At 40.5% G+C, this 16,864-nt stretch overlaps 1 pseudogene; it reads left to right on the plus strand.

Annotated features, from left to right (window-relative positions):
- Nucleotides 1–4,017: 4,017 nt before the first annotated feature.
- On the plus strand, nucleotides 4,018–16,432 carry LOC119493233 (annotated as a pseudogene).
- Nucleotides 16,433–16,864: the final 432 nt, after the last annotated feature.

Here is a 16,864-nt window from a genome sequence, read left to right on the forward strand (position 1 = left end):
ACCGGCCGTCCAGCAGTAATCATCAGCCCATCTCCAGAGGTCATGTAGTCCAGTTTTGAGTTTTTCACAAAAAAGTAAAAAATCTGTCTTGAGAGTAAATAAACTAGTGCTGTGTTTACTTATTTCAATTTAGTGAATACAATGTTGTAGGAAAATGATCAAAATGGTTATCTCCAGTATGAAATTATATTTTTACATGACTTTAAAACTCCAGATGAGACCAAATGAGTTAATGTGATGGACTTGATGTGTGTCAGCCTACTACAGGCAGCTCAGGCTCACTGCAGCTGGGTGGGTATGAATGAAGAGAGTGCTCTCTGGTGGTGATAATGTAAAGTGCAACACTGATGGGCCTTTGTCAGCAGACATTTTGATGATTTTGAAAGTGATTGCTACGTGGCACCGAGTCAGGGGCATTACTTGTCAATAGCGTTAATATTAATACTAAGGTGTCAATCTGAATTGAATCGTAATCAAATTGTCGGATGAATATTGTCCTCCATTATGAGATCTGCTTCTGAAAGGACAGAAAGAAGGAAAATAATTTGAATAAATAAAAGTGTGTAAAAGATGTGACTCATGCAATGAGCCGTGGTAAAGAGGAAGTCTACTGCAATATGTGAAAATATAAAGCTCTTAGTGTCATAAAAAATAGCAAGAAAGTTGAGCAAAAAATGGCGTAAAAAAAATAATAATATAGTATACCATAAAAGTTTTTTATAAAAGACATAGTATAGTATTCATAAAAAAATGTCATATTTTAGTATGTTATTTGTTATTTGGTTTTCCACACAAGTTTAACTTTCTCCCTTTGGGTGGCGTGTGTTAAGTCACTTAGATTGTGATCTAATTCCTTAAAATAGTCATCAATGTGTTGATCACAGTTGCCTGGATCAAAACATTCAATGTCCTTAGCTATGAATTCCAGCACTTCATGGCGTGGACCCCGGGGGGTCCTTTCTGCTGAAGGCAAGACTAAATTAGCATTACAATGCACTGGTGCATCACATGCTAAAGTTCTCTCTGGCTGAGAGGCAGAGGCTGGACAGCTGTCATCACCCTTGTGACAGAGTGGAAAGGAGGCTGAACATTTGGAGGGAGGAGCACAGAGGAAAGTGTCATTTCTCTGTGGCTGAGAAGAACATGAGGCAGGATATCTTCTTGAAGATAAACTACATGTGTCTTCACTTTCAGTTTCAGAACAATAAGTAGTCAGGTAGCTGTTCACTCTTTCTCTCAGTGGAGGTTGAGGAGCTGACTTCATTCCCAAGGACTTTGAGTCGGTTGGAAATCTTTCACTTCTGAGTGGAGAGGGAGTTAACCTCTCATCAAGTGAGGAGAGTGAATCTGAGTAACCAGAATCACAGTGACTGACAGACTGTGGTGGGGCAAGATGTTCTAATCTAAGCCCTTACAATTTCTCTATGTATTGAAAAGAGCTAACTCTGCTGAATGCAGGTCTTCTAAGTAACGCATGGCTTTCTTATCAACTGACTGAACTTCATGGAGGAGATCAGCACTTTGCGTTCTTAGGCTATCTACCTCTTTTTCCAGGGCTGCTTTACTCTGAATGGCAAGACTGGTTTGCCTGTGAAAAATCCGAAGTAAGCATTTTAACAATGAATCTTTGGATGCGGTCTGCGCATCACACCTGTCTGTGAGGAGCGATTCCATTTCTTTCCTGCACTCACTGAAACTCAACCTGCTGATGAGTTCAGGGCAGCCAGGGTTTAAGCTCTGTGCTAGGGAAGAAATAAAAAGCTCTACACAGGGGTTATCCATTGTTATACCTGGAATGGAGGGTGAAACTAAACAAGATGTCTAGTACAAAACAAAACAATTGTTGTTGGCTATGGTGTTGCGTTGGCAGACACCTTGTGGTGTAGTTTGGGAGGTACACTAGCAAAACAACAATGCACCTACACTATGGGGGGTAGCTCCCTGTGGAGGAAGGGACCAACTAGTGACTCTAGTGGGCATCAACAAAAGGCCAGTAAAGTAAACAAAGGTTTACAAAAGAAGTTTGCTTACACACAACATGCACTAACTGAAATGCACGGCAGTAACAGTTGTGATGATGTTTCTTAAAGGTGACTCAAGCTGGACACGTGGAAGTAACAGCTGGGTGCAAACTTATATCACAGGGCTGTTTAGCACACTGTGGCTCTTATCTTAACTCAGGCTGTGGAATGCTTGGCAGTTACACAGCCAGGTACAAGCTCTCTATGTTACACAGGGCCGGTGGCACGCTGTGTCATTAAAGGAACACTTAGATTAACAACAAAATATGACAACTAGACTAGATTGCATTGAATACGTGGTATTCAAATGCTGAACCAAAATTCTCTCAAGTTCTACAGCGTAGGTCAACTTGAATTAGCAGCAAAAGCAAATTATTAAAATTAACACCATAAAGGCTTAAAGTGTTAATACTCAACATCTCTTAAATAAACAATTCTAACCAAAATGTACTTGTTTAAAAGTACAACTGGACTTCTACTCCTGTGGAAGACTAGTGGTGTAGAATGTAAACACTTTTGGTTTGTTTAGAAATGGAATATGAAATTTTTGTTTTTGACTAAAAATTATGCTGAAAATTAATATTGCACAATTATGAACATTTGCCAACAAGAATAATATGCCTCACACGGGGCACCATTATGTAGGGATTCTACTTAATAGGTTTTGGTTATTAGCAAAATAATGAATAAATAATAATATAATTATTAATATTAATAAAGATTATCAATAAACATTAATAATAAACGGGGCACCACCCTGGAATCAGGGAAAAATGACCAAAACGTCAATCTCCAGACCTGAATCCCTTTGAAAACCTCTGGAATATGTTCAAGAGGAAGATGGATGGTCCACAAGCCTCAAACAAAGCCTAGCTGCTTGAATTTTTGCGCCAGGAGTTGCATAAAGTCCCCCAACAGCAATGTGAAAGACTGGTGGAGAGCATGCCAAGACGCATGAAAGCTGTGATTGTAAATCAAGGTTATTCCACCAAATATTGATTTCTGAACTCTTCCTAAGTTAAAACATTGGTATTGTGTTGTTTAAAAATTAATATGAACTTGTTTTCTTTGCATTATTCGAGATCTGAAAACACTGCATCTTTTTTGTTATTTTGACCAGTTGTCATTTTCTGCAAATAAATGCTCTAAATGACAATATTTGTATTTGAAATTTGCGAGAAATGTTGTCAGTAGTTTATAGAATAAAACAACATTTTTAATTTTACTCAAACACATACCAATAAATAATTAAACCAGAGAAACTGATAATTTTGAAGTGGTCTCTTAATTTTTTCCAGAGCTGTATAGTCATGATGGACATCGTGGCGGCTGATGACTGCAGATATAAGTTCACAACTCCCGCTGGATGGTGGCCGGCAAGGTGGACCCGGAGATGCCCAAACGCATGTATTGAACACGTCACCATATTTCTCAGTAAATATATTTCCAAAGGTGCTATTGACATGAAATATTCACCAGATGTTGGTAACAACCCAAGTGATCTATACATACAAAGAAACCAAAAACAAATAAGTTCAGAAATTAAGTGATGTGTAATAATGTGAAATGACACAGGGAAAAAGTATTGAACAAATGAAGAAAGGGAGTGCAAAAAGGCATGGAAAGCCAAGACAACATTTGAAATCTATCAGTAATTAGAAAGCAATCCCGCCCTTTGTCAGTGCAAATTAATATCAGCTGGTTCAGTCCCAACTGATGGCCTATAAAAAGGTGTCTTATTACCAAGGTGTCACACAAGAAACATCTCATGAAGAGTAAAAGCAAAGAGCTCTCTCAAGACCTTCGCAACCTTATTGTTGCAAAACATACTGATGACATTGGTTACAGACGCATTTCTAAACTTCTGAATGTTCCAGTAAGCACTGTTGGGGCCATAATCCGGAAGTGGAAAGAACATCATTTCACCATAAACTGGCCACAACCAGGTGTTCAATACTTATTTTACCCGCTGTATGTCTTCTATGAGACAGAATTTCAGGAGGCGAAGGTGTGGCCTCGCAAGAACAGCAACACAGGATGCATGTACACCTCATATAGCCTGATCAGAGCATCCATCTGCTCTATTACAGTGACTGTCTGCACTTGGACAATGGCGCCAACGCTCCTATTGTGGCTCCTCATCCTAATTGCCTCGCTCAAGCCCTCAGGTAAGTCACTGGATATTGTTACCTCCACTCAGCACAGTGGCTAATTAATAACAAAAGCCTACATTTGGCCTGTCCTATTTATTCAAAGCACTTTAACTTGTGGGTTTCTGCTCCTGAGCATAAGTAAAAACACTGCTCTAAAAGACATGATCAGATAGGATATGATATATCATAAATGTAAGACTTAAAGGCACTATAGGGATGTAACTTCCATCAGTTTCAGGATAATGAATGATATCTGTCTCCACCTGAAAATGTGGTTGATCTACCTTTAGCTGAGTTTACCTCGTGTGCATCAGTGATAATGGAACTTTTTGGACCTGATGCATTTGCTTGTGCAACATGTGATTAGCAAGGAAATACCGACTGTGTGTCTTCATCCTGCCTGCTGTGAAATCCTGCTAAGCAATGAGCCCTAATTTCTGTGGTTACATTGGAAGCACACTCAGTAGCTACCATCTAATGATGCTTCCTAAGCCGAACCAATGAGTGGAATTACTTTAAACACATTGCTGATATTGTGGCCACACTGTCAAGGCTGGAATTCAGATCACAAAAAAAGCCACCACCCTCTCAGATGCTACTGCTTACCTGTCCACAGGTAACCATGACTAACAGGGACTCTATCCTTTCAGGCATGCTTTTGCTCACTGGAAGTAACCAAGTATTGGTCAAAAAGTTTCTTAATGTTGGTGAGGAACTGATACCACAAACATGAAGTAGGACTTGTGTTTTATGTTTTGTTCCTTATTAATATGCAAGTAATGGACAGTTTGACTCCACTATAAACACACATGAGAAAAAATTAAGAAATATTCTCATTCAGGAATTGAGCCAAAGCAAATGAGAAAAACTTTTGAAAAAAAACATAAAGATAGAAAAAGAAAATAGAAATTCTATGTTAACGTCTGCTGTTTCGTCAACAACAAAATGCTTAAATCATGTAGTTTCATTGATAGACATTATGTTGTGTTTGCATATTTAATATAACAAGCTCTGTGTGCTTCACTGCGTTACACTTGATTTTTGATCCAAATTATAATGTAAGGTAACTTGATTAGCCTGATATAATATGGACACACACATTTTCCTGCTACACAAAGCCTTCAGTGTTCTGTTGATAAGGTTTTCACTGATAACTGGTTTCAGACAGAGAACTGCTACTGTGTTGATACTGTATACACTCATACTCTTCATATGAATGTGTCATGGGTTGGTGAGCAGAGGCAACAGAATATCTCGTAATTACGGTACAACAGAGGGCATGCAGGCAGTTCAGCAACATTAGTGGCACTAATCGGCCCTGATATTATCTCCAGCCTGCTGTGAAGGTTGATATTAAATAACTGAACAATCTCTACAACTAACTTTCATCTGAAGGATCCGTCTGGAAAAGCTGCAATCGTTTTGCTAACATACAGCAATATGTTTTAATTAAGCCCCTACCTGTGGAGTTGCAGCGGGTGCAATTGTTTTTCTGTCTTTTTTTTTTTTTACATAGGTCAGGGGCTAGAGCAGAGATCTCAACCTTGGGGTCAGGGCCCGGATTGGGGGTCATTCAGTAAGCAGGTGGGGTCACAGCAACCCTGAGCTATCGGCTCATTTGCTGCCCTCACCTTATCTTTACCTTGTTAAAGGAATAGTTGTGTGTTTCTTTAACACTTGGGGCGGGGGTATGACGTACGCGCCAAATAAAAAGCAAAACGCAATGTAAAAAAAATGTTGAAGTGTAAAGCAACATCAACATGAACACGAAAGAATTTGGATTATATCAACACAAATGGATGAACAGCGGCAGCACGACACTGAAACGTATATATGGTCAAACTCTGGAAAGCGTAGGACTGGAAAGCGTAGGACTGGAAAAGCGTAGGACTGGAAAGCGCAGGGGGTTAACTGCTAGACTAGTTAGTTGACAGTTACTAAATCACCTTTAACTCGTCTTATACCCTATAACATCAACGTGACGTGATGTATGTTGCATCTCCATAGAAAGCCACGGTCACGACTTTGAAGATGTGAAGGACTATGAGGTGGTTCGACCCGTCAGACTTCACACAGTTAGAAAGAGACATGCAGAGGTACAGTCTTTCACTTGTTCCTATGTTTAGTGTCACAGAGATACTGTACATGTGTTTGCTGTTTATACACAGCCAGCTATGATGTAAGTTATGGAAATAAGATGAATGTTTCCTTTCCGCAGCATCTCAGGCCAGAGACTGTTAGTATGGAATGACGGTGGTGAGGACGAGATATTGAATGCAACTCGAAAGAAATAAGTATGTTTTTACTTTACTTTTACTGTCTCAGAGCTATTTTCTGCTTTTACTTCTCTTTTGCCTTCCACAGAATTTTGTGGTTATCATGTCGTTGTGTTTTCAATCTTTGCCTTTAGACACACTGAGCTGTGCTATTTCTTTTGAGATTTCTGCAAGACTCAGAATCAGATATTACACATTGGTTATTTTCAACAGGGACATTTGGGGTGTAGTCAGATAATCATGACCATAGTATGGCATGATGGCCATTTATGTTCATATCTTGTCATCATCAGTGAATTACTCACCAAAGCTACACTGAGACTTACTACCAAGAAGATGGGACTCGAGTCACCACAACTCCAAAATGACGTCGTAAGTGTTTTGTACTTTCCCGAACGTACGTCAAAGTACAACTGTCTTTTCTAAACCACATCTTTTAAAGCTTCTAAGACCAAATTCCATGAACATTTCTTTGACTTTGAACAGTTGTGATTGAACAATGTGAGTAAATGATAGTTTGGCCTTTTCTTATTTGATAACCTGGTCATCATGCTCCTGTCTTCACCAGGATCACTGCTACTATCATGGCAGCATTGTGAACGAAGCCAATCATCTGTCAGCATCGCACTTGTGATGGACTCAGGTGAGCCCTCAAACCGTCCTCTCTTTAACTTTACTTCATGAAAAAAGTTGTCCTTAAATCATCGAGTAATCTACTTAAGTCACAATTTTGAGGTATATTGATTATTTCCATTTTATTTCTACTTCTACTTCTCTACATCTCAGAGGGAAATATTGCACTTTTTACCTCCACTACATTCATGTGACAGTTACTGTTCAGATTTTAAAATATATAAGAAACTTATAAAACACATTGTAAAGATTAAACCAGTGTTTACCAATCATCTTGGCTTGTGACCCTTTCAAAAAGCAGTGTTTATTTGAGGCTCCTTGTTATGTTTCATTCATTCATACAAATTTGGTTCACAGAACTTTGTTTTTCTTTTTATCATCTCACATACATCCTCCGATCTATTGGGAACCAGTAGATTAAAGTACATTACCGTATATGATATAAGTAGTTAAAACCGTGTCTCGAACTGTGCGTCGAGCTAGAGGCTAACTGGCGTGATCTTCTGCAGGGTTACTTCAAAAACGTCAGCCAGAGGTACCTGATTGAGCCCCTCTCTGGCGGCGATGAGGGGGACCAACGCAGTGATGACCGTTGATGACAGAACTCCACACCTGCAATGTGCGGCGTCACCAACACCAGCTGGAGTGACGACTTTGAACCCCAAACGAGCCGGAGCCGCTCCAGATCAGCGGTAACACCACTTGCTGTCATAACAGCCTGCAAAGAAAACCTCCTTAAGTCTCATAATCACAACACAAAGACGAAATAAATCTGACAATTAAAGCTGAAAGAGGACATTAACTAAAAGTTGTCTTCATCTGCTTGATTCTGTTGTCCTCCAGGGTATATCTATCGTCCAGAAACAGAAATACCTTGAGCTCTACCTTGTTGCTGATAAACCGTGCGGTAAGATACACACATGGAAATTTACTGTAAAAAAAAAAACAGAAATTTCAGAAAAAGGAAGTTGGCTATGTTGCACTCCTTTTGTGAAGGATATGACTAAATACTTCTTTGTAATGTGAGTAAATGTAAAAAAAAAAAAACCTTTGGACTATTTGGGTCTATATCTAGAATCACATTATGTTGTTATTTTGGTCATTGGTGAGTCATGATGGATCCACTGCTGAGAAACAGGATGTGACCTCACTCTAACATGATGCCATGATGTTTCAGTACGTGAAGATGAATCGAGATCGGACAGCGATGAGAAACCGGATATTTGAAGTTGTCAACTTTGTCAATATGGTGAGTCAATTCAAATGGCTTTATTGGCATGACGTAACACTGTACATTTTGCCAAGAGAGTCATTGAGTCAGTGCTTTTATGATTTCTGGCAAATTCCAGATCACAAATGACACATAACAGCTGTCTGTTTGTTACGTTTAAGCCACATATTCATTTCTAGTATTTGCGGCAAACGTTTCCTGATAATTTGGTCCTGTTTTTGATCGGAGTGAACAGGTGTAGACATAACCTGTCTCATGGTTTATTTCTGGTGATGTCCTGCTGTCTTGCAGGCCTACAAGCCTCTGAGGACCTTCGTTGCTCTGGTGGGGCTGGAAATCTGGTCCAGTGGTGACTTGATCTCTGTGACCCCCCCCAAGCCGGGGCAACAACCTGGACGCTTTCATGAAGTGGAGGAACTCTGAGCTGATGAAGAGGAAAAAGCACGACAATGCACATCTCATCAGGTCTGAACAGTCTTTAACTTGTCCAACCTGGCAGTAAAAATCCAGCATCTCTATCCCACTTTATATATCTTGTTAAATAGAAGGAAGCTGTGATCTCTCACATTTGTTTCATAAGTTTAGCCACTTTGGTGCGTCCGTTCTGGATGTTCTATACGTGAACTGGAAGTTTCCACATTATGCCTGTGTAACTTCCGTGTCTTTGCAAATTGGATCCTGACTGGCTTCAACACTAGAATTGATGTCACAGATAACGTGTGTATATTTCAAATTTCAGCTAAGTACAGAGAGGTCCCACAGGTTTCCTCCATTAAACAATAGCCTGTATCACTCCAGTCATGAGGAAGAGGCGTGTGAGTTTTCCCTCGATAAGCTGAACAAACATGGATTTGAAAGTTACTTTTGACTTTCAGGAGCTGCCGACCTGACCTGTTCAACACCTGTTGATTGCCAAAAGAAAACTCTCCTCCCCACAAACAAACAGACAAACAAAACGTCGTGGAAACATCCACCGTTTATCTGTAACCACCTAACCGACCCATGTCAACAGATTATCACAGGGGTTGACACAGACAACCAGTCACACTCACATTCAACTTAGAGTCAACAATGCACCTAACCTGCATGTCTCTGGACTGTGGGAGGAAGCCGGAGAACCGGAGAACTGTTGATGCCAGTCATCCAGCCATGTTTCCTCTTTATTTCAATATAATATAGTATAAATAGAGAACTGGATGGATGGATGGACAGCATAGATATGTTTTTTGAAGTGTTTCTCATACTATCCTTACTTGTCTTTCAGTGGTATTGACTTTGAAGGAGCCACCGTGGCTGGCTTTCAGTGGGACTCTTTGCTCAGCTCACTCTGTTGGAGTTGTACAGGTAGGAGCTCCTTCCTGAGAGACACTAACTTTGTTCCATCTCTACATCTTTTATTTACACCATATAGTCTTGGCCCGGGTGTAATGTTTGTAACCAGGGAATTTATATTAGCCACACTAACAGCATGGCTCTACCATGGTAATGTCCGTCTGTGGTTGTTCAGACTAGGGATGTTAATAGTTAACCGTTTAATCGACATTACGCATTTTAACTGATTAACGCCATCGGTTAAACGGTTTAAAGAAATATTAATAATTAATTAAAAAGCTGAGCAAAACTCAGAGGAGCGGCTCGACACTTAAAGGGACTATTTGTAACTTTGTACGCGCATAAATGTAGCGGGTCGTCACACATGCACGCTCACAGTATGCGCGTTCGTGTGTGGCTGCTGCCTCTCCAACTCTGCCTGCCTGCCTTCGCTCAGAGAGCGCGCGCGTTCTCAGCATCGCTCCACCTCTAGACGTGAACGCGCGCATCACTCCTCACTGCAGAGGGAGTTAGTTTAGCTCTGAGAATATCTAGTGAATGCACAGTGGACGTTTGTGCAGAAAAAAAATGCTGCAGCTCCTCCAGACCAACAGAGGTTTCCCGTGTCTTGTGAAGTGTGGGAGCTACATGTGACGCACTAAACTAGGGATTTTCATGTGATATGTGATGCTGTGATTCTCACATGATGTGTAAGGTGACCAAAAACCAGCCTCACAGGGCCACTAGCTGTAGACTTGTTATTCTGAGTAAAAAAGGCCAAATCTCATTAAGTGTAAAACCTGAACTGTGTCTCTGTATCAGTGTACGGAGCTCTCCCTGCCTCTGTGTATTTATTTAGTATCACAACACAACCTAATATCTATAAGCCATTCTTTAAATGTCATTATTTTGCCAACCAAGTTCCCAACTATCGTCAATAAGTGACCAAAATTCTGTTATTCATTATTTTAAAGAGGAAGAGTAACTTTTTTTTTACATGGTGATTTGAAAGACTTCAAACTGTAGAGCAACGCACGTCTAGACTCTACCAACTAAATGTAAAGAGTTTCACCTCTCAGGATCACAATGACCGGGCCCATTGCAGTGGGAGCAACTCTGGCCCATGAGATGGGCCATAACCTGGGCATGAACCACGATGACTCCAGCGGCTGCGCTTGTTCTGGTGATAGCTGCATCATGGCTGCAGCACTCAGGTAACAAACCGTGTTACAAAACCTCAGTCAAAAGCAAGCATGTTTTTTACATAACATCACAGTCTGTTTTAAGGTGTTGGAGAGTACTACTGCATAAAAGTAGTATAAAGCCTTTATTGCCTCCAGAGGGAGCTGTGTGAGTCTGATAAATTGCCTCAAGTGATGTCACCTTGAGTCAGCATCGGTTGGGTCTGAAGACTACGAGTTTGAAAATGAGAAAAATGTGGTTGAGGTAGAAAGAAGTGATCTCACCAGACCTCTGTAGCTGTTGAGGCTAGCGGCTAACATTAGCTGAACTGTCGGCAGTCGAGTTGCATTGTGGGTAATGTAGGCGGCAGGTTTAAACAGGGGAAGGAGACTGCATGGAATGAAAAAGGTGATATCTCTGGTTCTGCAGCATTGATTTTGTATTTTTTTTTTATAAACTATCCATCGTGAGTCCAACTTTTTTATAAAAGTGCAGCATTAATCAGTGGCGTACTCCTTTAACAGACGACATTCTGACACGTCTCCTTAGGAAAAAGCACAGGTGAAATAAAGACATGATAATAAAAGCATTTAGCTGCTTTGGTTTCAGGCTCCTCGTGTTGCTGTTCTGGCTGTCATGATTTGGTTTAAATAACGCAGTCATTAAAAGTCATTCATGTTATTATGTATACCTGTGCTTTCTCCTCCTATGACAGGTCATAAAGTCTGCTGTGTTTCTATAAGAACAGATTCACTCAAAAACAGTTTCTCTGAGGCTGTGTTGAAAGGCTAAAAGAAGTAGAAGTATAGACAAGGTTAAAGTTCAAGTATGTGACTTTGGACTTAACAATGAAAACAGGTGTTGCTGTTTTATTTCTCTTCAGCTGGAATATTCCTCGGACCTTCAGCAGCTGCAGCACCAACTTCTATGAGAAATACTTGCTGAACCGCAGCCCGAGCTGCCTGCTGGACAAACCAGACTACAGCACGCTGGAGGCCCCGTCGTTCTGCGGCAACGGCTTCGTGGAGAAAGGAGAACAGTGTGACTGTGGCAGCTTGGAGGTAACAAGCACTCGTCATCATCAGGAGGAAACATATTCTATATTCAAACCTATATTCTCCCCTCAGTTATCAATAAGCCTTGATGATGGTATTAATACAGAAGCTATGGAAGTTACACCAAGTTATTTTTATACGGCGTCAAATCATAACAGAAGTTATCTCAAGATTTCATATAGAGCAGTCCTAAACCATATTTAAATAATCCTCTATGTATCCTCTATAATCTATCTTAATATATCTAATTTATAACATCTATAAAGATCTATAACAGTATAACAATGTGAAGCGTTCTGACAGCTTACTGAGTTAAATTATTTTAGACCTGTGTGCCTCAGGGCCGTAGTTTCCAGACAGTAAGCGTGTACATCTTGTTGTCCCTGTCTGATCTTGACTTCTTTCAGTTTGTTATTTTGCCAAGAGGCATATTTGGAAAGAGGCTATTTGACATGCACCAAGACGTTTGACATTAAGAGTCGATCTTCTTTTAAAAGAGAATGAAAGCAGGTAGATTAATGTGAACTCTTGATATGAAATCTATATATAATCTATAGTATATTGACAATAAAGTTGAATTTATTTGAATATTGATTCACTCTTTGTGGCTTCAGGATGATTCTTTTAAAGCTTTTTGTTCATTCCAACCTCAACACCAGTCCGTAATGAACAGTTCCACAACTTGTAATTTCCACTAACTTGTTCATTCCAGTGATAATCATCATAATCATCATCATGTTCAGACCTGTTTCTGCTTCTGCTGGTATTAAGTAGGGCACAACAAGCTCCATGTGGCATGCAGCAGGAGGGCCCTGATGCTGGAGATATCTGCCCTTTAATAGTTAGACGCTCATTATTAACACTGAGATTTCAGTCAGTTTTTCACAGGACAAAAATCACAATACAGGTACATTTTGTGGTTTGAAGTCATGAACCTCAGCCGTTATCATATGCACCTTTTAATGTACCAGAAGCATTATGGTACAATACCACAAACATTTTCTTCTGATAATTTAAATCAATTAATATATAAATACCACAAGAATCAAGTATCACAGGGAAATGAAAAACGAGTAATAGTTCTCACAAACTGTCGACTTAGATCCAGTTTTGTCTAGTATCTGCCGAGTCTCCACAGTGTCTGCTGAGTTAATAAGGGGACGGGAAAGCTCGCTCTTATTTTGAAAGAAAAAACACACATCACTCAAAGGAACATAACAACAACATGATGAAGAGAAGGATCACCAGGAGTCTAATGAGGTGTGTGTTGTTCTTATAGGAGTGCACCAACCCGTGCTGCAAACGCCACCAGCTGCACACTGAAGGAGGGTTCACAGTGTGCTGAGGGAGAGGTGCTGCGAAGACTGTAAGGTCAGTATGGATGAAGAAATGCTACTTCACCTCCAACAGGGACTTTTTTTTTTTAAATGTTTACTTCTTTACATGAAATCTTCTGAGATATGGTGATCCAATAGTTTGATCTGCTGCAGCCTCCTCTAGTGGGAATCTAAGGTATTAACAAATATTTGAGCTGGAGGACTGTTGGTTACTGTTAGACCCTCCAGTTGAAACTATAGGAGCATCCAAAGTCTCTTATTTGCATCCACGTTTCCCTCACTTGCATCTCAGTCCCTCCCACCTGGGGATGCATGGAGAGACACAAGTGAGGGAAACATGGATGCATTTAAGACACTTGGGATGCAGCCAGTGTTTGGCTTATTGTTACTTCACCTGGAACGTGTGCAGTGTTGTAAGACGTGTACGTGTGAGATGATTACAGTGAAGTAGGAGACATCTTGTGTCCAGCATGTTGAACCTTAGAAATTAAAAAATGATGTGTCTGGATTTTCAATGAGGGGAAAGGAGTATTTTGATTTTTTTTTAACGAGGTAATTGAACTTTTGCGTGGAAAAATATATCAGACACCTAAATATGATTCCATTTAGAGCCTTTTTGTATATAAAGTATGTTCAAAAATTCCTGGAGATTTCAGTGTCACTGTATTAGTCCTTTACCCTGTAACTACTTAATAAAGTAGCCTAACTGACCTTTGACCTCCAGCTGGTGATCACCTTGAAATGGCTAATCTATATTTTATAGCAACAATGAATCAGTGACGATATGAAAAACACTGTGACAATGTGAAAGGAGTCGCTCGTAGTGATGAACCTACAGAGAAAGATCAGCTGCGTTTCAGCTGTCCGCCCACTCCCACTGCTCTCATGGTGCCGTTTTCAGCCGCAGCAGGACGCTGTTTTCATCATAAAAGCTCTAAAATCCGACAGTCAGTTAGAGACGAGCTGCTGCTGAACATAACAGAGTGGGAACATTAGACTGACATTCATTAGGTGGCCACAAACACGACTCCAAATGATGGGGATTCAATAATTCAACGGTTTGCTACATGTTCACTGATATGTTAATGTTGTGTTCACAACCTGTTTATGCTGCCAGTTATTAGAGGTTTAAGGAAAACCTGATATAAAAAACAAAAACAAATCAATCAATGACATACTATTTAATATATTATTCAAATGTGTGTATATTGGCCACAACCTAAGGGCTAAGCAAAGCTAAGCATGCCGATTTATCTGGCACACTTCATAGTGTTTTACATACAATGTACTCTGATGTGATCCATATAGATCTCGCCTCGGTCCAGGGAGTAGTGCCGCCGGCGGCAGGATGAATGTGACCTGGCAGAGTTCTGTGACGGGAAGAACGCCACCTGTCCCGAGGACGTGTTTACTGTGAATGGCGTCTCATGTGATGGAGGTCTGGGGTACTGCTACAACGGCCAGTGTCCACAGAGGCCAAACCAGTGTGTCAAACTGTATGGACCTAGTGAGTGTCCTGCTCTTACGTGTTATATTTGTTGTGCTTTGTAAAGGAGAAGAGATGATCTTTGGACAGGTTAACTGTGTAATCCTCTCCTGTGATCAGCTGCTACAGACGCTCCGTCCTGCTACAACCGGAACACCAGAGGAACCTACTACGCCTTCTGCAGACGCCCCGATGAAAACACATACATCCCCTGTCAGAAAGAGTGAGTCTCAGCTAGTTAGTCTTATAGTCTTATTACTATGCTGACTCATCAACCTGTGTGGAATAAATGTGAGTTTATTTATTTTCAGAACTAGTAGGGATTGTCTCTGAAGTGACTGTGAGCTCATATTTGACCCTCTATTCCTCTGCAGAGACGTGTTTTGTGGGAAGCTCTTCTGCCAAGGCGGTAATGACAACCCAAACTACGGCCGCATGGTCAGAGTAGGCACCTGCAAGGCCGCCTTCTTTGGAGACTACACCCAAAGGACTACGGCCAGGTGGACACCGGCACTAAATGTGTGGGATGGAAAGGTAACAGTTAGTCTCTTCAAAGGAATACTTCAACCACAAAATGACCATTTGTATAACAGTTACTCCCCCCATTATACCTTGAATTCTTGAAGAAAACGTTGTTTTTCCTCTCATGCCTCCACGCTGAACGGAGAATCAAAAAAACTAAAGTAAGTAAAGTCTTGATGAATTGAAGTAAATTATTCATTCTGTAACTAGGAACACTAGTGAACACTAAATCTAAATGTGTATTAATTTCAACAACGGTCTTTGTCGCTGACTTGTTTCTCTCCAGGTGTGCAGCCAGAATGAGTGCATGGAGCTTCAGACAGTGTACAGAAAACACAAACTGTTTCAGCAGAATGCAGCGGCAACGTTGTAAGTACACGCCAACACTGCTCACAGTTTAGTTCAGTTTAGTTTTTTGCTCTTTAGGGAACACAAATAATACATTAAAACATTAAAAGTGTTGAAACCCCAAAAAACAAAACAATGAACACTAAAGTGATGAAGCACATCAGCACAGTAAACAAAAGGAAATAGAAAAAAAAGAAAAGCCAATAATTATGTGAGCTGACAATAAAATGAAGATAGGCCTCAATAGCAGGTCGTCCACCAAACAGAAGATCGGTGGTTCGATCCCAAGCTGCTCCGGTCACATGTCCAAGTGTTCTTGAGCAATACACTTAACCCCAAATTGCTCGAACCATCGGTGTGTATGGCATACAACTGCTAAGAAAGACAGACACAATATACACATTTTAAGTAGTTTGTCTCATCAAATAAGCTTCAATCCTGAATTTAAAGTTTGTGAGGAGGAGGATGAGACTTGAGTTGTGATATAATGGTACTTATTCCATTTACACGTCTGGTGGTTAAACGTTGCAGATTTACTGAATTTGTCTGAAAAAAATGTCAATAGAAATGTTACATGCACCAAATCAGACTGATACACACTTGCAGATAAAAAAATACCTGTTAAATATGTATTTATATTGGAAATGGAGAGAACGTTAAAATCATAGAGGAGTGGGGCTGAATGTTTCGATCTGACTAAGTGTGGTAAATGTTTTTTGCAGTGAGGTTGGGTAAAGTTAAGTACAGTGTGATTAAGAGTTCCTGAACGTTTGTGTTGCTACTGGTTAGTTTGGATGTTAATGCATATAGCAGGTCTGCTGCTGCATGAGAACAATCTGATAACATCTGGATTCTTTTGTGTTCTTCAGGTGTGTAATCCACAGAAGTGAGTGTCACTGTGAGCCTGGCTGGATGCCTCTTCACTGCAACTCCAAATAACGCGTCTTTGAGTCCCTCTTCTACGGTGAGACAGTCGTTCATCAACGCACATAGACGGTATGGAAGAAGTGCACGTAGTCACTGTGATGTCACGCTGCCAAACTCTCGCAAAGATGGTTAAGGTTTATAGGCATCTGACCTCGAATGACCTACAAACGACCTATTTGGTGCCATCGTGGTTTTTATGGAGCCAAAGACATATCAGTCTACTGTAACAATAGGACGACCCAGAGCTCTACGGTTGGTCACACGGACCGTTTTTACAGGCTTCACCGTTTCCCTCCAAGAACATCACAACAGCTCAAAACTGACACAAACAAATGGAGCAGTGAAGCTGCTGTGAAGGATTCACGGTGCTGGAAATCCATTT

The sequence above is a fragment of the Sebastes umbrosus genome, chromosome 8, assembly GCF_015220745.1.
Source record: "Sebastes umbrosus isolate fSebUmb1 chromosome 8, fSebUmb1.pri, whole genome shotgun sequence".
Taxonomy (NCBI): Eukaryota; Metazoa; Chordata; class Actinopteri; order Perciformes; family Sebastidae; genus Sebastes; species Sebastes umbrosus.